Genomic DNA, 27,576 nt, shown 5'->3' on the forward strand with positions numbered 1-27,576 from the left:
TGGGAGATTATAGATAAGGTGGGCAAAAATGAACAGACAGATGCACTGAAGTTCAAATTGTTAGTCTTTCTTCTTCTGGAAACCTCAAAAGTGGGAAACTGAGAGCTGAGGGTGATCAATGTAAAGAAGTAAAGGGACTTAATAAGACCTGAAAATGGGCCTCCCCTGGTGGCGCAGCGGTTGAGCGCTGGGCTGCAAAGCTGCCCGCAGCCTCTGCAGCACTGGTTCCATCCCTGGCCACCGGTGAGGGTCCCACATGGCTCGACAGACCTCTCCTGCCGCGCCCGCTCCTCCCCTCAGCAGTGTATTTCGTCAGTCTGCCTGTTCTGCTGCCCGCTCTGGCTCTGGTGAATCCTCTCACCCTCCAGTGCGTACATAAATAAATAAATAAATCTCAAAAAAAAAAAAAAAGATCTGAAAGCCTGGACATTTTCGTGGACCTATGTTCTTTTTCCTCTAGACTAAGTTTACTGTTGGAAAGTTCTGCCGGCCTGCTTGTGTAACAGGGTGGTCCCCAGTGTTGATGTGGTGGCAGATGGCAGAACCTATTTAGAGCAGGCAGGTTTGTGGGGTCTGGGGTGCCCCTCTCCCTGCCCTGAAACACTTGTATTTTACAATTTTGCTTCTGGCCTAGAGGTGATGCATGGGAGTCCAGGCAGCGATCTGCCACCCCCCCCCACCAACCCACCCACCCAATTCTGATTAGGGGGAAATAAGATGTGATTTGGATCCACCCCTCCCACTGCCCCCCAACAATGGTATCTTCTGTAATGAACTCCCTTGGAACTGGAGCAAAGTATTTAACTTTAAGGCTGAAACAGGTAGACTGAACTCAGTTATTTAGGGGATTAAACCATACAAGGGATGACTGGGAGAATCAGACTCTTCAGAATGGCCCCCTAAACACTGAGAAAAGGTGGAATCAGAGTTCTGGAATCCCTGCCTCTGAACTCACAGCTGTCATTGTCTGGAATACTCACTTGACATCAAACATACATTTTCCTCTGACATATTTGCATTTTTTTTTAAACTGCATGACAAATAGTTGTGCTGAGTAAGTGCGGGGCAGCTAGCAGGCAGGCATAAGTATTTGCTTCACATTGAAAGAAAGACCGTCAGTATGGCTCCCCCAGAACCCAACCCCAGCGCCCCATGGCTATGAAGCTGGGTGGATTTCATCTTAAAGGGTTGATGAAGCCCTGCCTGACCAGAATGATCCTTGTGAAAACTGGGGTCCCTGTGAAAACTGAAACACTCTCAGACATGCTGAGTAAAAGCCATCTTTGCAGGAAAGAGGGAAGGTTGGGGGGGAAGTGCAGTTGGGAGTTTCCTGAGACAGTGAGCTGTTCCTTTGTTCTGGTAGATTTCAGCCAGAAGGAACAGCAAATTTTACTGTCTGCAACCACCAACGAGCTCCTTCCCTCCCCCTTCACCTCCCTCCCTCCCAACCTGGGAATTCATTTGCTGCTGCTCTCTCCTCCTCCTCTGCCCCAGAGCAATCCCCGGGGACAAAGCTCTTTGTTGTGAACACTCGGAGACAATACGGAACGGCACAGTCCCTAGGGCACAATCAGGGTTGTCCTCCCTGGAGAGTGATCGCCTGGGCAGAGACCCCCCACCTGTTGATCTCCCCCTTCGCGGGGTGAGCGACAACCTGCATTGTGCTTGGGAGACGCAGGCGTTTCCACACCAGGCTCAGCAGATGGCGCTGGTGAGCAGAGCCGGTCCCTCCCCTCCCCCGCCCCTCCCCACGGCCAGAGCCTCGCTGGTCTAAAGCGAAAACAGATGTTTTCATCATTTCTGGTTCTGGCATGTGACTTGCAGTGCAGCAGTGTGCCGACATAACCCATGCGCGTTCCCCTCATCCCCCGCAAAATAAAAATTCTTCCTCCAACGAGCCTTCCTCCTAAGTGCACCATCGACAGATGATCTGCTTCATCCAAGGGGCACATGTTTGTTTAATGCAGCCAACTGCCATTGCAGCCAGCCTTGGCTCTAGAATTGGGAGGTTGTCTTTTTCAGAGGAGAGCCGGGGCAGCCAGACTAGCTATGTTTGCACCGAGGGCTGCAGAGAGGCACTAGCTTTCGAAAATAGCCCTGGTCTGGCTGGCGTTGGGGGGGACCCGTCTGCATAGGAGACCGTGGCCCCCAGAACAAAACACGCAGGCCGGTTAGGCGCGCCCTGTTCCCCAGGCCCACGGCAGGTGGCAGCATCGGCCCGGGCTGGCCTCTGCCGCTGGCCAGCCCCAAAGCGGGGCCCTTTTACTTTCGGTGGCCTCAAAATTATTAGTTCCAGATGAGTTCTTGCAATTGTAATATTTGGTTTAACCCAATCTGCCCGATTGCGTCAGCACACGTTCAAATACAGCCGTCTGAAGTCTAACCAGACATCAGAAGCATGTTCGGGGGGGAGGGGGGTGTCAACATTCCTTACCCTTTGAAAGAATTAAAAAAAAAAAACAACCAACAACAACAAAAAGCCAACGGAGGTTGATTTATCCCCCAACGAAAGAAGGGTGAGCCGGCATGAAGCTGGACTGCCCGAGTGGGAGCGAAATTCATGGGGGAAGGCGAAACAATAGAACTTTGTGGGCTGAAGCCTGCCAGAGTGGAACTGGATTTATTTGTTGAACTAGGAAGGGACCTCTGGGCTCTTTGAAGGTTAGAGCAAATAAGCAAAAACTAGTGGGCATTTGGTTTTCTAAGAGAAGAGCCCTTGAAGTCACGTAGCTCCTATTGTCAGACACACAGTACAGCTATCTGTCTGCGGCTCTTGGCCTGGCTCTTTCCCGCACTTGGCCTGGCTGCCCAGGAAGGTGGGGGAGGAGGAACCACCCTATTTTAACACATAGCTTTGAGGGGCACCCCCAGTCTCAAGGCTAAGGATTCTGGTTGGATTTCCTAAGGACACTAAACCAATGCCCCGGAGGACCCAGTTACAAGACTCCTGCAGGGTCCCGCTCTGAGCAGACCTGCAAAAGGCCCCAAGTTTCATGTAAACAGCCCTACTGCCGTCAGTCAGCACCACACCCTGCTGCTTGATACAGGAGAGACCAGGGACCCACTCTCCGGTGGTCTCAGGGTGTACAGCTGCTTCTGCTGAGGCTGAGGGACTCCCCCAGCCGAGGGGCAGTGTAACAAAATGTGCAAAGGCAGCACAGGAATCCTGCTCCAAACATCAGACAAGAAAGGGTGTCTTGCTTCCTTTGGGTGAGATGAAAAAACCTGGCATTTGGAGACAGCTTCCGTCATGCAGTTCCCCCCTCCTGCTGCCTGCACCCCACTTTTAGATCGGTGCTCAAATTCTTCAAGCACCCCTCCCAAGGTTGCAGAAAGATCCCTGCGAGCCAACGCCAGGGAGCCTAGCCGCTTCCCTGCAGGTGTCTGGCTCGACATGGTACTGATCAAAAGCCGGCACCCGTCTGGCAGATGCTTCAGTCCTGCGTGTCGGGAGCTGGTGGCTGGCGCTGGCGTCAGACAGGCATGCAGACTGATCGGCCATCTTGTTAGATGTGGTTGGGGCCTCTCTCCCCATCTCCCTGCTCCAGTGGCCATCCTGCTGCTTGGATTAGACATCGGAAAGGTGGTGGGACCGCCATACAGCTGGCTAACCCCCTGCAGAATGCGTAAAGATCCATGCTTCCTACTATTTCCCTTTTAGTTTGGAAAATACATGTGTCCTCACAGGTTGCTGGGGAAATGCTGAGAGGAGCCTCTCCTTGATCCCAGAGGGTGCTCAGCTTGGGGAAATAACCAAGTCAGCAGACAAGCCAGCACAGGGCTTAGCAGCTCTGTGCACCAGTAAACAGTTGAGAAAGTCTAGTGTTCCTTTCCACTGTCACACTGACTTTATTCCTTTCTGAGAATCGGGTTTTGGTGATCCCATAACCTAGAGGTTCTGACTCCTGCTACTTAAGAACAGCTAGAACCCACCTTAGAGCTGGGGGACATCTTCATTTTGAGCCTCCCCACTCCATTATTGTAATGCACATCCAGAAATTTAAAATATCACTGGGATTCTATGTTCCCTTTTTTTATAGTTTGGGGTTCCTAAAAAGTAAGTAGTTCAAAAAAAGGTCACACATGTTCAAGTCCAAGACTGGAATTTCTATAGAAGACTCTGTTTCCTCAGTGATCATTGAGGCTTTCACTCAGTCTTCAAACCATTGTTGAGGGAGCCACTTACCTCCTCTCACTCATTTTTTCTTGTTCAATGAAACTCGCCAACACCCACAGGCCCGCGTTGCTACTGCCTGGAAGAGCACGGGAAAGAACACGTGCTCTGTACTTCCTGGGGAATTTTCAATTTTGCTGGTTTAAATAAATGCTTATCCTCAGGCAGTGAGAAATGAGAGTCCTTCATTCCCCTGATTTCCCTCATTTATAACTTATCATCAGGGGGTCACACCTGCAAATGGCCATGATGGTGATGCCCCCCTGCAAGGATCTGTTTTTAGAGGTGAGGCTAGTGGGCCTTAGAACATCCCAGTCACACTTTTAGAGCATAACAGTCGGTAGAGCAAGATGATCTGAGGCGTCCTCCCTCTCAGTCTGTTGAGAGCAGTGGTTGTACTCCCGCCTCCTCCTCTGTGATGGATTCAGGTGCTGTGGGCTTCCGTCTTTCCCCATTGGAGGCCAGAAGTACCCTCCGAAATGAATTCCACTTCAGACAGACAAAGAATGGTCTCTGGCTCATTCATGTGAGCTAGGAGTTCTGAGAGTGGCTTTGTCTTGAATACTTCGAGGGCTCTGACGCTTCAAGGTTGAGGAAATTACAGGTTATGGGGAACCAGAAGGACAGAGAGCCCAGATATTGTGGTGACCAGGGAAAGGAGAAAGGAAGCTGGATGGGGAGCTGAGGCAAAGATCCCCTTGGATGAGCCACTACACCTCTCTGAGTCTGGGTGTCTCCCCTGGAATGCCAGGCAGCTGGCTATGGCCTCTGGGTTCTCGTCAGCTTGACATTCATGAGTCAAGAGCATCCTGCTCTCTGGGCCTTCCCGCCTTCTGTCAAAGGTGAGGGAGCAGATTCTTCTCCCTAAGTCTCTCTGAGCCATTTCCCCAGTGGTCTAAGGACCAGCTTTTGATGTGTAAAGCAGAAGCCACAGAGAGACAATGACGCTGTCTCCTACCCAGTTCCTGGTGATGTCACAAAGGACACTTAGTACAAGTTCCTCCTGTCATGTCCTGCCTCTTCCTGGAGGAAGAGCCCAGGAATCTTACATCATGGGGTTCCTTTTTCCACCTACCCATTTCTTCCATCATTCAATTTATTTGGTACCTACTATGTTAAAAAAAAAAAAAAGGGTGGATAAGAATCACTGATACCCAGGAGTGACTCTTGGAGGTTAAAAAGACGAACTAGCATTATAACTATATACTAATATCATAGCTAAATGCAATGTGTGGACCTTGAATGACTCTGCAATGCAAGGTGGGGTGCATGAATCTATAAAAGACATTTTTTGAGACAATTGGGGGAATCTGAGGTAGGCTGCATAATGGGATTATTGATGATGTTCTAGCTGTGACCATGGCATGGGGTTTTAGAGGAGAAACCTCAGCATGACAGACATGTTGAAGAATGAAGGGATGAGTATCACAATGAACTTTCAAATGAGTCAGGGAAAGAAACCCACAATATCAGAGTGTTAGTAATTGGCGAACCGAGGGTGAAGAGTACTGGATGTTCGTTGACAATTGTAATGAAACTTTTCTGGGGTTGAAAAAGCCTCAAAATTGGGCCTCCCTGGTGTCTCAGGGGTTAAAGTCTCAGTGCTAGCAAGCAATTGCCAGCCATTGCAGCATGAGTTCAAGTTTGTTTCCCTCTCTGGCCAGGGAGCTGACCCACATGGTGCAGCAGACCTCTCCAGTCTCGCCCACTGCTCCCCTCAGCGGTATATTTCAGTATATCTGCCTGCTCTGCTCCCCACTCTGTCTCTGGTGAATCCTCTCACCCCCGTGCCTCTGGCATGTACTCCAGTTCTTGTATGCATAAATAATAAAAATAAGTATTTTTTTTAAAAAGAAAAAAAAAAAAACCTTAAAATTAAAAGGCACAACAAGGAGCTTAGCATTTACTATTTACTATTTGCCAAGGGCAAGCAGACAGGCGAATCACTGTGTTTTATCCAAGGCAGAATCGAAAGCATGGCCAGTGGAGGTACAGGGCATAGATCTTGGAAACTCAGAATAAAGAATGTTCCTCTTCCCTAGGGTGTTGGTGTAGGGATGGCTTCCTGTATGTGGTAGTGTTTGAATTAGGCACAGAAAAATGTGTTCAATTTCAATAGCAAGACAAGGGATAGCAGAAGTAAAATTACAGAACCTGAAGTTGTTTGGGGAACAAAGATTAGTTCCATGTAACTGGAAGAGAGGAGGGGTGTGTAGGGATGGAGTGGGATACAAATGTTGCCCCATGTCTGATGATGGACGGCCTTGAATGCCACAGGAATAAAAATTCAAACTCTGACCTTCTTAAAAGAGAGAAAACAAACATATTCCTTAACCTCTAACTACCACTGTCTCCTCTATAATCATCAACACAATTATGTGACTAATGGATTTCCTGTAGCAAACTCTTACTCATTCTTCAAAACCTGCACACATGTGTCCTCTCCAAAGCTCTTCCCAACTCTGCAGGCAGAACTAGTCTCTCACCTTTTCATCCTACTCCTGAAAACTCCCATTTATCGCCCATTAGGGTGGGGAGCATGCAAAGTCAATCTTATTTTCTCTAGAATTAACCCACTGCTCCGCTGCTTCTTATCCTTTTTGAATTTCTGGTCCTTCACCTTCACAACTTAGCTCCCCATACTTGTCCCTGGCTCTGCATCCTAGGGCAACTAATCAATGCTTGCAGGATTCTTTGGTTCTCTATGTTGGCTTGGCTTGCTGGCACCATGGATCAGGGCTGCAGGAAAGCAACTGGTCACTGTCCAGTTCATGCCAAGGAGCCATACCTGCTGGACTGGTGTCAGTGGAGTTTTGCCAGTGCTTGAAGTAAGAGCATCCCTCCTCCATGTTCCCAAAGCAATCTGTGTACCTTTGTTGTAATACTTAACCTGTGCTGATTATTTTCTTTGTCCATTTTCCCTAGTAGACTGACTTCTAAAGGGCACATCCCATTTCTTAATCAGTTTTGAATCTCTAGGATTTAGCACACTACCTGGTACTTAGTAGGTGTTCAATAAATGCTTATTGAAAGAATAAGTGGATAAGCGAATAGACAGAGAGAAGTATCCTTTCATTGGCATCCATTTAGATTTCTGCACCATTAGTCCCTCATTTGAGTGCATAATTGAGAATTGACTATTTGTGTAGAAGCCAACAGCCATAAATAGGTCATGGAAAGTCTACCTTATTGAAGCTCCAGTGCTGTGTTTATTTGTATTAGTGTGAGTTTTAAGTATGGCTCCCTAAGCCAGGGAGAGCAGTGTTCCTCTGGGAAGCTGTTTTTTCATTGCATGTAAAAGAGATCAGTCCGCCTTTGAAATTGTAGTGGGATTTCAAAATGAATCAACATGGAGCTTGGGAAAGGAGTTAAATCATAAGCCTTAGTAGTCAGACTTTGTTCCTATATGTAGTCCTTGTCACCAGCAGATCCACCAAATATGCCACAAACAATAATTAGATCAAAAGGTTGCTGGAGTCATATTCCTGTCCAATCTGTATGGGAAATGCGCTATCATCACATCTCCAGGGGTAGGACAGCTTCACCTCTGCTTCTCCCACCAGTGAATTGTGTGCAGAGAGTCAAAGGAACCAACTTCAGGACACAAAGCCCTTTCCATGAAGAGCCAGGCCAGGAACCATGGGGTTTGTTCTGACCACTAAATAACCATCCTTAGTCCATATAACAGATGGCAGGTAATTATGTTGGCTGCGTGTTTTGTCCTGGCAGTGTTGCCCTGATTACTGTTTTCCAAATATTCTCTCCATCCTGCTCTCCCACCCTCAGGCCCCTGTCTCTGAAGGGTTGAAAATGAGTCTTTAGTTGCTTTCATAATTCAGGCCCAAGCTGACCATGTTTGTGGAATTCTTACAGACAATAAATCCTTGGGACATGCTGGATCAAATAGCAGCTTAAATCCCATGTAGGGCAGCTTGAAATGGCTCTAGTAACAGATTACACTGACCAAGAATAGATACCTGGCAACCTGATGGGTCTTAGGGACTCAACCCAGCAATAGAGAGGGCCACTCACCTCCTTATTCCATCTCTGAAACCAGAAGCATAAGAATCCCCCACTCCCACACACAAATAACTAAGTCTGTGACCAATGAATCATGCACCACCACCTCTTCTGAGCACTATTCATAGAGCCATTTTGGTTCCGTTCAATTCACTGAAATTCAGTGATTATTTATTGAGCAACTCTCATGGCTAAGACTGCAGCAGCTGCTATGGGGGCAAGATGAGATGTGTTTGACATTGATCTTCAATGCTCTCTCGATCTATATCCTATCTCTACTCCCACTTCTTATGGGACCATAGGACTGCTTTTATCCTCAGATTCTAGTAGATAAATTGGGATAAAGGAGGGAGATTTCAGGAAACAGGAACAAGGGTGCAATGAGAAAGATTATATTCAGTTGAGTGTCTTAAATGAAAGTAGCTCTATAAAGAATAGTCTGGTTGTAAATTCAATTTTCCAAGACCCAATCCCTTAGAAATATTATCTGTAAATTTGCTGGCTTCAGAAACAGCCATCTTTCTGCCTGCATTCAGAGAGCTGGAGATAAAAAGGCTATTAATGGCCAACTTTCATTATTTTGGGATGTTTCTCTTCCCTCAACTTTGGTGCCAAGGGTCCACAGCTGTCAGAACAGAGTGAGAAGTGTGGGCACTGGTGAAGACCCATTCACGAAAGACAGGCAAGCAGGATTTTCCAGTGGCTACAGGAAAATGTTCACTGTGCTTTATATATGGGAGCTTACATATCCCTAGATGGGAGGGAACAGTAAATTTAAATTAATTTTGGCCAAGATTCCCAGAGTTCTATCTTACAGGAGCCTTTTCTTGAATCTCTGTGCATCTGGATTGTTTTGCATTCTGTATTGTAATAAAGGGGCCCCATACAAACCTTTTTTTTCCCGTCACAATCCCACCTTTCATTAACACACCCCTGCTGGATGTGCTTATTAAACATCTTCTAGGTTGTCTGCATTGTGGTACTGCTAGTTGTACGGTGGCCAGTCCCACACTCAGACACTGGTGGTATCACCTGCTCATTGCTGATCAGCAAGTTATTTAACTCTTCTGAACCTTAGTTTCGGTAACTGCAAGTCAGGAATGTTCCTATCATTTTGTGGCAGTTCAGTGAAGAATAAGATACCTCTGACAAGTCCTAGTGTTTGGTAGATACTCAATAATCTGAGTTTCTGCTTTCTTCCTTTCTTTAAATCTGAATTTCCTCATTGCAAACTGTAAATAAAATAACAGCTCTTTCATGGGGAGATCTTCAGGATTAAGTAAGCGAACGCATGTTAAAGTGTTCTCTAAACATTTGCCTGCATTAATGACTGCTATTATTATTCTAGTCCCCCTCAAAGTCATGCTAGGAGGCCATGACGCATGTCTCTGGAACACTTACCCATCATGCACGACGAAGCACCTGATACCTCAGTGCCCTCTGTGAGGACCCCAATGCTCCACTGCCCTCTGTAAGAACCCCGATGACTCAGGGCCCACTGTCAAGATCCCAATGGCCCAGTGTCCTCTGTGAGGACAACAATGCCCCAGGCCCTCCTAGCGGGTTCAACCTATCCCATATTCCATCTTCTAGCATGAGAACAGGGCAGTAAAAGACACTGCCTCACACTTTTCCATGTTTTAATGGTTTTTGAAAAGTACCAAATTATCCTTCTTGCCAACTCAGCCACACAAATGTATTGCTTTGGTCTTGTGTCACTGCTTTTCACCTCCCCGTCTTGGCTCCAAGACCTTCTGTACAATCCCTCTGTTCTAGCCCAGTTGGGTAGCCTTACTTCTCAGCAAGCCCTTCTTGTGCTCTTCCATCTTCGTACCTCTAGTACTGCATCCTGAAACACCAACTGGCTCCCCTTTTTTGTTCATGTCATTCATAATGGTTTTTCTTTAAAAAATATTTATTTATTTATCTATCTATTTATTTATTTATTTATTTATACAAGCACTGGGTACAGTCAGAAGCACGGGAGGGTGAGAGTATTCACCAGAGCCAGAGCGGGGAGCAGAACAGGCAGACTGACGAAATACACTGCTGAGGGGAGCAGTGGGCGAGGCAGGAGAGGTCTGCACACCATGTGGGACCCTCGCTGGTGGCGGGGGATCGAACTGGTGCTGCAGAGGCTGTGGGTAGCTTTCGTAGCCCAGCGCTCAACCACTGCGCCACCAGGGGAGGCCCCATAATGTTGTTAACTCAGCTTCTCTGTATTTTTGGTTTAAATCTTTGTATTCCCCACAACAACCAGCCCAAGGACACTGCATACAGTATGCACTCAATAAATATTTATTGGATGAATGATTAATTTCCTCCTCCATATTATATTTTTAAAAAAGACTTAATTGAGGGATTAGCAGTATGAGGCACTGTGCCAGGTACCCTACTGAAATAATTACATGAAGGATTCCTGCCCCTAAGTAGCTTAACATCTAAAACGGTTAAAAAGATACAAATACTCATTGAATGGGACATTAACCTGGAGTCTATTGACAAGCCTATTCCCCTATGAAACCTCTAAAATTATATGGAAAATGTTGCACATGTGTATGTTCTGTGACAGAGCCCTTAAGAGCAGGAGCAGGAGGGTAAGAAGCAGATGATCCTGGATTTTATTCTGGAGTCTGGATTCAATGAAGAACAGGAGAGTAGGGACAGTAGCAAAGCTAACTCTTGCGATTTTTATTTGAGCAACTGGGTGGATGTCCTGCCACCTACCAAGGGAGTGATAATTCAGTGGCCATTGTGTGTGCTTGGGGAGAGGGAAATTAACTGGTTAACAGCAAGAAAGCTCAAGATAGCTACATGTTTCCAAGCATAGATGGCTGGGAGCGGCTGGAGGTATAACTTCAAGCTCAGGGGAGAAGTCTGTGCTGGAGAGACACATTTGGGAACTGTCACTGCATAGGTGGTACTTAAAACCACTGGGTAAAATATAACCTGGGGGAGGAGCCCTGGGATATTCTGAAACATAGAGTATGAAGGAGGAAGATTCAGCCAAGGATACTGAGGCGGAGAAGTCACTGATTTCAGAGGACAGCTAGGCGTGTGAGGTATCCTGGAAGTCTCGAGAAGACAGTGTAGAGCCATGCAGTTTCTCTCCTGGGAATTGTATCACCTTAACATACAGACTTACTTGTCTGTCTCCCTAACTAGAGTAACTTCCAGTACAGGAGTCATGCCTTCTTTATCACGGAATTTCCAGAGTAGAGAATAAAACTGGTACATAATTTGCTCTTGTTCATTATCTAATAAATGTGCGTGGGGTGGGGGAAACTCATAGGCCAAGCAGGGGAATTAAATGCCCTCAAAGCAGAGATCTCTGTGGCTGAGATCAGCACTTCCTTAACATGCTTTGGTGGGGGTGGGTGGTTCAGGAGTGGTGTGTAGGAACGGCTATGCATGATGTGTCTCTGTACAGCAGAAGGCAGGACAATCGCATTGCTGTGTCAACGAGCTGGAGCCCTTGGTAGGACACTTAACCAACAATGTCATTTGTGCACAAGGGCACTTGGCTGGGGTGCAACTGCACTTCCACCTCCACCATCTGCTGACTGAATTCCCAGCCCACTGGCTCCAGTGTCACTTACCTCTTAATTACCAGCCTTGGCTCCTACCTGGCTCAAGGGACTGGCTTTGCTTCCCTGTTGCATTTTAAGCAGTGACCTGATGAAGCCCATTGATGGCTCCTGGCTGAGATCTCCTTTGGTCGACTGTAGGCAGCCCTTCTTCTGGGAGATGTCCTTAACTTGACCATTCATGGTTCAGAGCAGCCTGCCATCCTGGTGTCCTTGGCAACTCTGACCTAGTTCTGTCCACTTAGGGGCAATGCCCCACAGGATAAACTGGCAGTTAGAGGCTCTGAGGGTAGTGGGCAGAGACCAAAATCATTTAAGAGGGCAGTGGAGAGACTCCTGGGACCTTTGGCACAATCTCCCATTTGGTGAACTTTACAAGTCAGCATGACGTTGATGATCTGACTCTTGTAGCCAGTTCTGATACCTAGAAGAGTCTAGTGTAGTCAGTTGGTCTTACCCCAAATTATATCTGTTCCTGAGTTATCCTTTCTCTAAATAAGCTCAGTTGTTTTTTTTCTTTTTTCTTTCTCTTTTGGAGAAGAGACAGGTATGGATTTATGGCATTGATCTCAGAGATGAGAGGCTTCCCCAGCTGAGTTGACCATATTTGCGTCCTCTTAGATCCTTTTTCTTAAATACCAGTCAATAGAGAAAGCCCAAAATTTATCACTCTTTCTGAATCGAGTTGCTCCTATTTTAAGGGGATTTTAGTCTTTCCCTCCGTGTCAACTTCCCATGGCTTTGACAAGGGGGTACAATGTACAGATTTCTGAGTGTCATATTCTCGTTGAGAGTGAGAACAAATTTCTATGCGTATGAGAGCCCTGAAACGTGGATTTATACAACACATCTCTGTGAGCACTCAGGGGAACTGGGGATTTGTTGAGAAGCCAGCAGGAAAATGTTCATGTCGTTCTATTTCAAAGCATTTCCCATCGCATCTCATTTAATCTTTCCAATGATCCGAGGTGGGAAAGCTGGAAAGAGGAATCTCCTTCCCTTCCTTTTTACAGGTGGGAATTGAGACAGAAAAGGGGTGAGTTACCTGCTCAGCTGATGATCTCGAACGTGAAGTTTGGAAGAGTTCGTAGAGGTTGGAGAAGCCACATGGGGTATGTGATTCCTTGGTCACTCTTCTGGGATAAAGCTTGCAGAAAATGCACCGTCAGAGGGACTCGGTGAGATCTCTGCCTATTTGGTGCACATCAGAATCTCTAAAGTGGGAAAAAGAGTACTTCTTAGAAATACAGTCATTATATTTTCACATTTAGAAAATGCTTACCCTATAAACTGCTTAGCACAAGCCCTAATGAAATATTTTTCTTTTTTTAAAAGATTTATTTATTTATTTATACAAGCACTGTACAGTCAGAAGTGCGGGAGGGTGAGAGAATTCACCAGAGCCAGAGTGGGGAACAGAACAAGCAGACCGATGAAGTACACTGCTGAGGGGAGCAGCGGGCGTGGCAGCAGAGGTCTGCTCGCCACGTGGGACCCTTGCTGGTGGCCGGGGATCAAACTGGCGCTGCAGAGGCTTTGGGCAGCTTCACAGACCAGCGCTCAACCACTGCACCACCGGGGAGGCCCCCTAATGAAATCTTGACTGATGAAATATGGGTGCAAAAGTGTTAAATTTTTAAAATATATCTTTTGTCCTCTTGACTGAATCCCTGTGGTCTCTGGAGCTGGGATAGCCATGCAGGACTCAGCCACCATCACACCACATCCCAACAGGGGGTGGAGTCAGAAGTAAATCTGGAAGAATCAGCTGCAGTCTGAGCTCTTATTTACCAACTGGCGGTACCGTTAGCTACTGGCTGGTGGAGTATGCTAGAACCAGTGTTCAGAGAAGGAATGGACACAGGGCTAACATGCCTGAACATGGATTCTGAAGGCAGAGGGTGCAATGAAAGGTTTTAAAACAAGGAAAAGATCAGATTTGCAATCAAGTCAGAAACAACACAGGTCTTGAGTGTGAAGATCTGGAAGAGGAGGACAAAAAGCTTTGGATTTTCAGAGACGGGGTGGTTAGGATTCATCAAAGAACCATGGAACATTCAGGCAGGGGCCACACTGGCTGGGGATGTAGCAGGAGGACTGAGTATGGTTTGCAACAAGATGGTGGAATTTGCCTGGCCCACTGGAGTGGATGTCATGGGGGTGGGGAAGAGCATCATGGGAGGGATTTTAAAGTCAGGCCCATGAGTTCAATTTGATTTAGTAGGAAGGAAAGAGACATCAACTGCTTTGAAGACACAGCTGAGGAATGTGTTAAGAGGTGCCTCTTTGCCCTTCACTGTCCCTGGCCTGACTCTAGTCAGGACCCAACACACCTGGCATTTCAAAGCCTGGGGCATTTTCAAAGTAAACCCGAAAGGCTCGTTGTCATTCTTTCAAAAGCTCTCCTCTGCCCTATAAGCAATAAAATAATTGAAGTCAGGTTGTTGTTTTTTTTTTTCTTTCTTTTTCTTTTTTTATTTTTACAAGGGCCATTACAAAGGTGTGAAATATTAGACACTTACGCATCTGTGAATAAGATTGTAGGCTAAAACGTGTGAGTTCCCGTCTCAGCTAATGAAGCAGAATATGGTTTTAATTTTTGAACTGCAAAAATGTTCTGCCTTTTTGGTCGTCCCTACAGAAGACTTCATATTTTAATAATTCAGTGCAGCCTAATTACTTTAATTAATCACCTTCTTTTCAGAGATGTCAGTGGGCTTCGTTATTTTCTTGTTACTGTAGGTACTGTTGGGAGTTTTAAGGAATTAAAAAAAAAATCTAAGTAATAGTCCAAGTTAACTCTTTCATGAGGTACCCCTTTCCCTTAGAGCTCCCTGTGGCTTCCATGTGGGTGGAGTAGGTTATACACACAGCCTCTTCCTTTCTGTCACATTTCCTCCCTCTGTTAACAAAACTACTTCTGGTCATTCTAGGTCTTCAGAACTGCTGTCTGGAGACTAAAGTAAAATGCTATTTAGAGCAAGTCAATATTTTTGCATCTTTCTGAGTCATGATGAACACACTAGGCATGACAATAGCTTTTATTGTACGATTGATATAATTTGCCTCCCATGCAGGGAAACAGAAATTAGCTGACAGTTCACGCAGTGGCAATGAACATGTGCTCATTTCTAAAGTTTGTGGGTGGAAGGTCCTTTCCTGATCAGAATGGTGCTGTCTCCTCGTGGTTCCTGAGCCAGGCTGACTGGGTGTCATGAAGGAGATCTCTTAATTTGGGGGCCTTTGCTAGGTCTTTGCACAAGCAAGGAATGACAATGCTTTTATACAGAGTTAATAATATGTAAGTTGGATATTTCAAGGCTTGATTAATTAGAGTCCAGCCTTGAATATGACCTGCATTGCTTAAATGACAGAGATCTAATGTTAATTGTTCAACTCACCCCACATTTCTCTCTCTCTCTTTCCATGAAAGAGAGCTCAGATCTCAGGATTTTTACCCATTTTCCCAGTAAATGTAACAGTGCCCCGAAATGATCAATGCACTGAGATATGAGGAGAGAAGAAGCCATCCAATCTCTTTTCTTCTTTTTCTGGAACTCTTTCGTCGCCCTTGGTGGCTGCTTGGTACCGTTGTCCCCAGGGTGGAATGGCTGCCTGCAACATCATTTCCATGCATTTTACATTCCCCGCACTAGTCTCTGGAGCCTCCGTTTGGTTTAGGTAGGGGAGCTTTGCAAGCAGTCTGAGGTTTTATGAGAACGAGAACAAAGTAAGGTTTGAGTGGAGACCTTGACTGAAGTGCATCTCACAGGATTCCTGCTAAAAGGCTGCAAGGAGGCCTCCAGTCTGGGGCTCCAGGTTGAATGCTTTTATTTTGAAATGCTGACTGTCTGAATTCACATTTACTCAACCCTGACTTTGGCTTTGAACTGGAGCACATGCCCTACCTGTCACCTGAAGGGTACAATTAGGGTCTGCACTTGGAGCTATGTTTTCTATCAGAGTGGAGCAGTGAATGTGAGTAGAGCCTGGGATTTGTTTGGATGAAAGAAAACGGACTACTTAAAAATCTCCCTGTTTTATCTCCTCCCATTTTCTGCCCATGACCACCCTCCATCTTCCCAACCCCCCAAATCTTCAACAACCTGGGAAGTCACAGAAATCCGCAAGAAAGAAATCAATAATCAGATCAATTCTTGCTATGGATCCAATAAAGGCTTGTGGTTGAAAACCCTCCTGTTCTTTCTGAGTCTCCTAAAATGTTCTATTGCAATCAGAGATGTTAATTGGTTGAAACTGCCTGTGGTTTTAAGAAGCGCTCCGATTACAAGGAAAAATCCTTTTATGTTGCTGGCTTCCAGCCACAGAATCTCTGAAGTTAGGAATCTGGCTGAGGTTGAGCCCCCTCCAGGGTGTAAATAAACTGGCCAGGTCTATAACCCAATAAGAAGTCAATTTATTGCATGTGTGTTTCAAGTCACCCAGCCTAAACCCTACACATTTATTCAAGTAAAGGTGTGGGTTACAGTCAGAGCCCAGACAATGGAACGTGGCATGGGAGGTGGATTATTGTCAAGTCTACACAGTCAGTGGGGGGAGAGCGAGGGGGGCCCTGCAGGGATCAAGCTTCTCTTCCTGCCCAAGTTTGCAAGGAGCTGCCTTGAATCAGGCAGTCGAGTATGACTGGCACACAAAATTGCTTACTTTGCTAGCTGGGAGGCTGAGACTCAAATGGCTTAAGTGGGTGAACGTTTTATAGCCCTGGTCTGGAGACCTGGTGACATTCTCAGCAGCACTGTGCCTACATGTGGTTGTTATCAGAACTGGGGTTTTGCTGGGCCAGATCTCACAGTGACCCATGGAGATGCTGGAACACAGTGTGGGGAGGTGGCACCTAAGCCTTGGGCGGGGAACACACAGAGCCCCTTATTTACACATGCAGAGCTGTTTCACTTACATTGCCAAATGTTGTTTGGGGTTCACCTAATCATGATCAAGACTAGAGAAAGACTCTGAGGCCCCCTCCACCCACTCCCCACCTCCCCTTCCTCCAACTCTAGCATAATTGCATCACCGAATGGTGTGTGGCAGCAGGGGAAGGGTGTGAAATGTGCTCAGCCTCCTTTGCATAGTGCTCCAGACTGCCTTGTGACAGTGAGCTATTAGTGAAACCCAGGACAGTGCGGAACAAAGCTGCTTCTTAATTGCTCGTTCTTCAGCTTTACTCCATCGGACAATACTCCCCACCAACACTTTGGAAAAATAGACTGAACCCCCCGCCCCCCATAAATTTACAGTACCCCACTTAACTTTAACATGGCAAACACAATAATGGTCTGGCGGAGAGTTTTTTGGTTTTTTTTTTCTTTCTTTTTTTTTTTTTTAGTGACTTTCCCCACTCCAGCCCCTTCATTCTCATTGGCTCCTGCAAAGTCTCAGAGAACCAATGGGATTCTTGTTCTTCATTCATGTCCTAGCAACAAGCCCAGTTCCAATCTTTCTCTGCCAAACTAACACCTGAAAAATTACATCATGAATAATGGCAAAAGCAGCAAGGGCCAGAGAAGGGCTTTTTCTAGCCACCCCCCCCCCTTCATCTGTCTGCTGCAGAGTTCATTTAAGGTGTTTTAGTCTAGATTCTTAAAGGGACAATGTCCTAGATTTTTGATAATCCTTCCCACCGGCCCCCCCCCCAGCATATTAAATAACATATAAAACATCAAACAATAGTAACTGAACATGGCAAAAGGCCTTTATGTAAAGTAAGGGGAAAAACACTTTGTTAACTGTGTTCCTGCATATTCTTTTTAACAGTCTTCCTTCAGGGAAGCCCTCAAAGTAGAGAAATAGATTGTTCATATAGTATATTTTTTGGAAAATGACTAAAATATCCCAAACCACAGCAGCTGCCCACCCACTCTCCCATGCAAAAATACAGCCCTTCCTGGTGGTTTCTCTTGCTCCAGTTAACTAGACCCAAGGCCTTTCTATTTCGGTTTTGGAATAAAGGGCCCATTCTGTCTTGGAGGCAGGGAAGGAACTGCCCTGTGAGTCTGTGAAAGGTGTGGGGTTGTCGCGGTAAGGGGCACAGGGCGCGGGTGCCCTGAGCACGTGTGTGCGCGCGCACGTGCAGGGCAGCAAAAGCAGACAGGCAGCTGGGGAAATGCAAAAACAACGAGATCCAGATGACCAGGGAGGGAGGGGGGTTGTTAGAGGAACCGGGGGAAGGAGGTGAGCCGATAGGGAGTGGGGTGTGGGCGGGAGAATGGGTGGGGGGCAGGGAGGGAAGGGCACTGAGCTTGTAGACTTGCTTTCTCCAAATGTGCAAGGGTTTCTAATGAAAATGTCCACCCTTCTAGGCATTTTTCAAGACCCAGACGCTGATTTGCTGCTTCCGGCTTCCCCCACCCCACCCAGTCTAGTGCAGACAGCTAGCAGAGATGCAGACACAAAGAACTGCAGCTTTGCGCGCGCGCGCACGCAAAGGGAGAAGGGCGGTGGTGAGCACCTGCTCTGTGCACGGGCGCCCCTGACTCCCTCAGGCCTAGGCACTGGTGCTGCGCATTCTGGTTCTTTAAATGTCAGTGTGGCCGATCTGGGAAGGGGCCCAGGGCCCCTGAGGCTGTCTCCGGTGCCTTGTTAGAGATGCAGAAAATAGATAAATTCGGTGTCTGGCAGAAACCCGAAGTTTGCAGCTCGCCTCAGCCATCTCTTTGGCAGCAGGGTGGTTAGAGGTGCTGGCAGTCTCCTTGGTACTTGTGAATCCTCATGACTATATAAGGCCCGGGAGGGAAAGAGAAACATGCCAACCTGAGGGAGGGGATGGCCAGGGTGGGTTGGGGGTGGGGTGGGGGGGACATGCAGGGGACTGAGGACATGCAAGGGGAGAAATGTTCCTCTTGTGCACCCCTCATGGTTGCAGGAAAATAACTCCTGCAGACGCCTGGAGAGAGACCAGGGAATAAAAAGGGGCGATGGGGTGGCGGTAAGGAGGGGAACTGTGTGTGCTAGGTGTTTCCCTGGAGGCTACTACTGTCTCCTCTTCCTCCCACCTGAGAATGAACTGACCTCGGGGTGGACCAGGAAGGAGACCCCAAAATCCAAATACACCACATTCTATGGTGCAGAGAATTTGGGTCACTGAGCCTGAGAGGCAGTTTTGGAAAAACAGATGCTCAGCCAGCTAGGTCAATGAAAAGGCGGTAGGGGAAGGAGCACTGGAATTGGAGCTGTGCCCTTTCTATCCATTGCTGCTGTTGTAGTTATAACATCAGGGGATTTTCTTAAGGTGCTTAGGACAGTATTTAGAATGTTCTTTATTTTTTAAAGATTTATTTTTATTTATTTATGCAGACAAGAATTGGGGTATAGGTCAGAGGTGCAGGGGGTGAGTGGATTCACCAGAGACAGAGTGGGGAGTAGAACAAGCAGATCTACTGAAATACACTGCTGAGGGGAGCAGTGGGGGAGACAGGAGAGGTCTACTGAGCCATGTGGGTCAGCTCCCTGGCCGGGGATAGAATTTATGCTGCAGTGGCTGACCATAGCTTGAAAGCACTGAGACTTAACCCCTGTGCCACCAGGGAGGCCCACTTATAATGTTAAAGTGCTCAATCATGCCCAGACATTGCTACCACCACTCTCCCATTGCCCATGTGCTTTTGTCTAGAGCCTTGTGCTAAAGGGACCACTTTCCTGACTGCATTTTCCTTGAAATGCTTTCCTCCCTTCCTGATGGATTACATATCTCTGTTTTTATTTTTTTCATTTCATAGGTACTCCTTTGTGGAATCTGCTTCTCTTGACTGGGCCTTAAGTGTTGGTTCTCCTGTGCCTGGACCCTCCTCTTTTGCTCTTGGCATTATGCTTTTGTGATCTATCTCCCTGGTCCCCCATATATAATCCTTCACCAAGATGGTCAATTTTATCTTCTCTTAGCAAATGCATCCACTTTTTGGAATTCGCATTGCCATTACGATAATAAGTAGCCAATTCTCTCCCCTGGACTGTTGCATTCATGCTGGCCCACCACTGCATCATTGACCTTCTCAAGGAGGACTCCTTAGTGGGTCTTCATTTTCAGGACATGACTCTGACACGGCTCCCTGCCTTTCATGCTTCTTTCATTCTCTCCCTTGTGCTTAGGGCTCTTGCTATACAGCACCCCGGTTCCATGAATTCTACCCACTCATCCTTAAGTTCCTAACTGCATGGTCTTTTTTTGGGGGGAGACCTCTCTTTCCCTCTTTAGACTACATCAGGCTCCTTTTTATCTGTTTTCATAGAACTGTTCCATTTATCTCAGCTTAAAATGGTACATTGTATTGTTTTCATTAATGTCTGCCTCCTACATAATATTGTAATGCCATGAGAATAGAGATCTCTCTCTTTTTTTTTTTTACCATGATAGACTCAAATGCCCAGTACATAGTAGATATTTAAGGAATATTTGTTGGATTAACAAATATAAGAGACTTTCCCAGCTACATGTCATCAGTAAACTTGGAAAGTGTGATTTCTTGCTGTATTAGAATACAGAATTGGGCAGGGCTGAGAAAAAGTTCTGTACTTTTAATCTAAATTATATAATCTTTTTTGATGATTAAAAAATCGGCATTATTGAGGTATATTTTACATGAAAGTTGCATATTTTAATACAGATCCATTTTGAGTATATATTTTGGTGAGTTTTTGACAAATGAATATATCCATGTAACACCACCATAATTAAGATATGGAACATTTCCAACGCTTAGCATGCCTCCTTTGATTTACAGCAGTTTCAATACGATGTGTCCAATTTTTCCTTCTATTTCCTCCTTGCAGAATGTCTTAGATCTGTGGGTTTATAATTTTCATCAAATTTAGTAAATTTTGACCATTATTTATTCGAATATTCTTCTCTTCTTCTCTTCTAGGACTCCCAACATATATGTTAGGCTGCTTTATATTGTGTTGAAAGTCACTGATGCTCATATCATTTTTTAAAAATCATGTTTCTTTCTGTGCTTCAATTGGAATAATTTCTATTGCTTCAGACATTTACCAGTTTTTTGTCCTTTGTGTGTGTGTGTGCACAGTGTTTAATCTGTTGTTAAGTAAGTTCACTTAGTGAATTTTTCACTTCAGATATAATATTTTTCAGGTGTGGAAGTTTCATTTTCCTTCTTTCCCATATCTTTTTATCATTACTTTTACATTTTCTTTTAAATCCTCAAACGTGTGTATTAAAAGTCTTTGCTTCTTCCATTGTTTCTACCTGTTCTGTTACTGTTTTTATTTTCTTATTGGTTATGGATTATATATCTAGCATTTTTTGGTGTTAGGTATTCACTTGGCGTTGAACATTGACAATGTTGCATTGATCAGTGTATACATTTTCTTGTCTTCCTTTAAAGAGAGGGGAATTTTGTTTTGCAGGTCATTAAATAACTTGTGGATTAGCCTGATTCTTTTGACACTTGTTTTAAAAAATTTAAAAAGTGGGTCAAGAGTAACTTTTGCCCTCAGGGTAGTTTTTACACATTACTGAAATGTGAACCTTCTGAGGCTTCTCCTCAATAGCTCTGAGATTCAAGGAACTCTCTTTATGCTGGCTGTTGAAACTTAACTATCTCCAGCCTTATGTGAGCTCTAGAAATATTTGGTTACAGCTGCCTACTCTTTGTTCCTTGCCTGGCCTCATAGAATTTCTTCCTGGGTACATGAGCTTAGTACTTAATGAAAGACTCAAGGGAACATGGCAAACTTCCAGAATCTTTTTTTTTTAATTAATTTATTTTTTCCCATACATTGTTATAGTCCCCATAGTTCTCCCACCACCGTATCACCTGTGAACTGTCACCATATTCCCTTGTGTTCTTCCCTCACCTGTTTTGATCCCACTTGCTCCCCTTCCCTTGCTATGTGCCTCTATCTATGGACAGCTTGCTAGTTTTTATTATTTCTAGACCTTTTGTTTGTTTTTTCCATATTCTGCATATAAGTGAGACCATCCCATATTTATCTTTTTCCTTCTGAATTATTTCAGCTTGCATAATCTCTTTCAGCTCCATCCACATTGCCACAAATGGCATGAGTTTGTTTTTTTGATGGCTGAGTAATATTCCTTTGTGTGAATATACCACAACTTTTTGATCCATATGTCTATTTAGGGGCATTTGGGTTGTTTCCATATCTTGGCTATTGTAAATAGTGCTGCAATAAACATAGGAGTGCAGGTTTCTTTTTGAATTAGTGTTTTTTTGTGCCCTTTGGGTAGATTCCTATGAGCAAATCTTTTTTATTGAGTAGATTCCTTCACTATTGTGTTCTGTCACACAAATTCTAGTCACCTCAGTCTACTCAAACTCTAACCTCTGCCTTCTTAATTGAGCCAGACTACTACGTTTTCCTTGAGCTGCTTTTCCCTATACTGTGACCTGGCATGTTTTCAGAGAATACATAGCCTATCATAGGGTTCACCTAGCTTGCATTTCTTTTTTTTAGGCATCACAATCTGCATGGTATTCTAATGTCTGAAAAATGAGTTTCATTGCCTTCACCAAGTTTTCTAGTTATTTACCATAGAAAGGCAACTGTGGTATTAGTTATGCCATCCTGGGGAGTGATGCATTTTAACCAGCTTATATAACAGAATTCTCATTTCGTCTACATTCCTTCTAAAGAAATCACCAAAGAGAGTATTAAACATTACAAAAAATGAAGATGCAATACCTCTGTACAACCATATTCATTCACCTGTTTAATAATCCTTTCCAAACTTTGACTTAGTCATAATGAACACGTGCTAACCTATAGGGATCACCTCTTTCTCTTCATAAGTCATCTGCTTAATGTTTTCCTGGATTCTGCCAGAATATATCATGTTCAATACTAAGCTATTTCTAGAATTTTTTAAAATGTAAAAGCATGTGCCTATTTCTGGTCTATTAACAAATTAATATTTATAAATAATATCTATTTACTTACAAGGTGCTTACTATGTACTTGTCAGCATGCTGAGTATTTTATATACAATAGCTTTTTGAGTCATCACAACACTATCAGTTATTTATTCTGTTATTTTTGTTTAATATAAGAAAATAAGATTTATTTTATTTTTTTGAAACTAAGATTTAGAGATAAAATAACATATCCTATGACAGACATGCAGTTAGGAAGAAGTGGAGCTGAAATTTGAATCAAATAATTTGCTTAGAAAATTCCAGTTTATGGTCCAACCACTATGGAGAGCTGTGTGGAGATTTCTTGACCTACTAAACATAGAGCTTCCATATGATCCAGCAATTCCACTCCTAGGTATTTACCCAAAGGACACAGAAACATTCCAAAGAGCACCTGCACCCCTATGTTTATAGCAGCACTGTTTACAATAGCTAAGCTATGGAAACAACCCAAATGCCCAAAAATAGATGACTGGATCAAGATGTGGTACATATACACCATGAAATATTGCTCAGCATTCGAAAAAGATAAACACATGCAATTTGCAGCAACATGGATGGAGCTGGAAGGGATCATGCTCAGCGAAATAAGCCAGAAAGAAAAAGAAAAATACCAGTTGGTCTCACTCATAGCAGGAATCTAGAAAACTTAAATAAGGGACCAGGAAAAAGAATAACTATAAGAAAAAAAAATATCAAAATCAACAAACAACTATGAACCAGAGACACTCTATGGCAGGTGGGGGGTGGGAAAGGAGGGTTTGGGGTCAAAATAAGGGGGTTGTAATTGTATGGGGAATATAAAAATAAAATTTAAATAATAAAAAAGTAAAAAAAATAATTATTGATAAAAAATTAAAAAAAAAAGAAAATTCCAGTTTGATCGCTGGTTTGTCTTAGCATCATCATCATTTCTCAGAACATGTATGATAATCAAACTTCTTAACTTTTCTTAACTTACCAACAAATGGCAAACATTTCAGTGTGTATTGGGTGTGTTCTAGTGATTAATTCATTTAATCTCTTCCTACTCTTAGGGCATTCCAGGCAATGAAACAATATGTAAAACAACAATCAAGGCATGACGCTGTAGAACTCATGAATTCAAATGTAATACATGGATGTTCCGTAACACCTTCATATAGATGTTGTGTGGGTGGGAAGGGAGGAAACACATTTTAGGTAACGAAGGCACTGATGATGAGAGCCAGCACTGAAAGTTCATAGATATATTTGGCACAACAGAGACTACAGCCCCTGCATGGATTTAATTAGTGCTTTTTCTGTGAAGAATCTAAAGTACTTAAATATGCCATAGAGTATTATTGTTAGTGGTTTGGGGAGAGGAAATCATTTACCAAACAAAGCAGACAAGAAAGTCTTGAGAATAAAAGCTGGACACACGCAATGTGTTGCTGGTGAAGGAAATTCAAAGGAGGAAGAGCTCAACCTAACTTGTCTATTGAAAGAAGAGTAGGAATTTGCCTAACAGATGGAAATAATAACAGAGAAAGGGCATTCTAGGCAAATGGAACAAGATGTATAACAACACAGAGGCATGAAACAGGCTACATTCTCTTTGATCAGTAATTTTACATACAGTAAGTACTCAACATCGTCCATAGGTTCTTGAAAACTGCAACTTTAAGCCAAATGACGCATAAGGAAAGCAGTTCCTCCAATAATGCTGTTTAGTCACTTTGGTGAGGATTATTTATTTCTGATCATTACAATAAAACAATGTTGAACAAAATGACGTAATATAAAATTGCATAGAACTTTCAAATATGTTTGCACAGACAGTTCAAATAAGTTTAAAACTTTCGTTTGCATTTCTAAAGAGTTTATGATATAATTGAATAGATCAGATACATGTATGGGGGAAATATGGAGAATACATGTTAGAGGTCTGATAAGATAAATAGCTGTTAAGTCAGTAAGTGAATGAATGTATGATGAGTGAATAACAGAATATACTAAAGTCCAGTGGCTGATGCTAACAGTGTGAACAGTGAGATTTACGGGACAGAGCAGAAGATGTTCATTTCGGGGTGGTGTTATTAAGAGAGTCCTTCAAGAAATGTGGATTTTGATCCAAACTTTGAAGAGGAGGTAGAGTTTGATAAATGGATGAAAGAAGGTATTCCAAGAGGTTGAGGGAAAGTGTAAGCCGAAGCAACCAGGTAAAAGGAAGTTCTGGTACAGGAAGGATGAAAATACAAAAAGGGAGATATGAAGTCAGTAGACATCACCAAATGCTGGTCTGCCATGAGTGCCAAGTAGAGTTTGGACTTCGCCCTATAGTTTTTGGATGAGTCCTTATAGGGTTATAGACAAGGAAATGACAGGATAAAAGAAACCTCAGTATTTGTGGACTAAGGTAAGTTATAAATAACTTGACACATTCAAAAAACATTTCTTACAATTCTCAAGTACCTACTGAGTGCCCCACACAGAGTATACCAAGATAAATAACACCCATTCCTTGTACTTAAGGAATTTTAAAAATGAAAGTAGCATTTGAGGAGGATTAATCTGGCAGTGATGACAGAATATACTGGAGGGAGGGAGAGGCAGAGGCAGAGAGACAGGCAATCCAGGTAATTTTAGGATTACCTATGGGTATGGACTGGGGTAGGGGTGGGAGATGTGGATAAAAAAGGATAGGTGCCAGGGCTCTTGCAGAGTGGGAAATGACAACTTTTCTTGTCTGACCAAAGATGTCAGACAGTGGAGAGCAAAGGGGACACCAAAGTGGAGAGCAAGGTGACTAGAATGATGATGGTACCAATGACAGAAATTCAGATCCAAAATTAATTGGGCATCTATTCTATGCCAGTGACTATTGTTAATTAAGTAGATAGTGAGTTCATAGTTGTGAGGATACAGCAGTGGACAGAAACAAAGTCTCTCTACTCTTTGAGTTAATATTCCAGTAGAAAAAAGATTGACAATAAACAAATGCATAGATAACAAGCCACGTGGTGGTAATTGCCTGATGGAGAATAAAGCCAATAGAGAGTAAAATAGGGGAGATGAGCTATCATCTACATAAAGGAAACAAGAGTGACTTCTTGATAAGTTGGCCTTTGGGGAAAGAAGGAAGGGAGAGGGCAGGTCATACAAATCTGAGGTAGCTGAATACCAGGCAGTGAGATATGCAAGTAGGGTAACATGAGGCAGGAGCCAGCATGGCAAATTTGAAGAACAACAGGAGGTTGTGTAAGTGGAGTAGAATAGGCAGGGGAATAGTCATGGCAATGAGATCAGAGAGGTGGGACATCATGTGGGACCTTGAATTTTGCTCTGAAATAGGAAGCTATTGGAAGGTTTGAAAGGAACAGTGTTATGCTCTGATTTGTTTTAAAAGCATCACTCTGCCTGCCATATGGAGAATAAACTATAGTGGGAGAGGCAGGGGACCTTGTCAAGTTAATGTAGAGATGCATAGAGGACAGTGGCATGGATCAGGGTGATAATGGCAGATTGGTGAGAATTAGATATTGTTTGAAGGTAGAACTGATGATTTAGAGTTGAAATGTGAGAGAGGGGAGAGATGTCAAGGTTGTCTCTGCAAGTTTTAGCAGAGCAATTAGAAGAACAACTTGGTATTTACTGAGATGAAGAAATCTCAGGGAAAGGCAGGTTTTGTGTGTGTGTGTATGTGTGTGTGTTTGTGACGTGCACATGTGCACCTGCATGCTGGGGAGTTCCATCTAGAATGGGCATAGTGAATTCAATACTTGTAAGAAGAAAACCATGTAGTTGTACATAGCATTTGAAGTTTAGAGATGAACTCTGATCTGGAGACTCAGACGAGATCAGCATGGGAGTGAGAAGAGAGAAAGTAAGAGGACTGGATGTTCTAAGATTTGAAGGCTGGGAAGATGATAAAGAAAGGCAATTAAGTAAGAGTGGGCAGCGAGCTAGGAAGAGATCCAAGGGAAAGTAACACTGTAGAGATCAGCTCAAAAAAAAAAAAAGTGTTTCAAAAGGGAAAAGTAATTAGCTCTGTCAAATGCGGATCTTGAGTAATATGAGAACTGGAAGTAGCTATTGGATTTGACAACCAATGTCAAGGTCACTGGTGACAAGAGCAATTCTGTTGGATAAAGTGGACCAGAAAGCCTAATAGTGGTGGGTTCTGGAGAAAACAAGAGAAGAGTGGAGACAGCACGTATCGATAATTATTTTACATTTTTTTAAAGATTTATTTATTTATTTATACAAGCACTGGGTACAGTCAGAAGCACGGGAGGGTGAGAGAATTCACCAGAGCCAGAGCGGGGAACAGAACAGGCAGACTGATGAAGTACACTGCTGAGGGGAGCAGCGGGCGGCAGGAGAGGTCTGCATGCCATGTGGGACCCTCACCCGGTGGCTGGGGATTGAACCGGCGCTGCAGAGGCTACGGGCAGCTTCACAACCCAGCGCCCAACCACTGCACCACCGGGGAGGCCCAGTATTGATAATTATTATGATGACTTCTGTTGTAAAAGGAAGCAGAGAAATGGGGAGGTGTAAGATGAAGAGAACTGTTTTTTTTTTTTTTCCCAAATTATGTTTATTGAGAGACAGTGGGTTTACATCTTTGTATCTCTGCTGGGGGGTTATGGGTTGAAACCTCTAAAATGTGTACTTTCAAACCCTGTCCACCACCAATGCCCCAACACTCCTCCACCATGTTCCATTGGCCCCCTGCCCTCCCCCACCATGGGAGTTTTTTAAGGGAAAGGAGAAGTTACAGTTTGTAAGTTTGTAGGTTTATGGCAATGGTCATTTGAGAAGGAAATATTAAGGAGAGGACAGGGCTGACGTAGTGAGGATAAGAAGTAAAGGAGTTGGCCTTGGCAATAGAAACAGGGACAGTTTGTTTCTGTCATAGAAT

At 44.2% G+C, this 27,576-nt stretch overlaps 1 long non-coding RNA gene across 2 annotated transcripts in view; it reads right to left on the reverse strand.

Annotated features, from left to right (window-relative positions):
- LOC119240777 (uncharacterized) overlaps positions 1-27,576 on the reverse strand; it is a 64,994-nt gene that overhangs the window by 24,589 nt on the left and 12,829 nt on the right. For both annotated transcript variants that reach the window (XR_005124190.1, XR_005124189.2), the window contains exon 2: positions 12,827-12,995. This is a non-coding gene — a long non-coding RNA (uncharacterized LOC119240777). The remainder of the gene's footprint in view (positions 1-12,826; positions 12,996-27,576) is intronic.

This window comes from Talpa occidentalis, unplaced genomic scaffold, assembly GCF_014898055.3.
Source record: "Talpa occidentalis isolate TD23 unplaced genomic scaffold, MPIMG_talOcc4v2.1 talOcc4.12, whole genome shotgun sequence".
Taxonomy (NCBI): domain Eukaryota; kingdom Metazoa; phylum Chordata; class Mammalia; order Eulipotyphla; family Talpidae; genus Talpa; species Talpa occidentalis.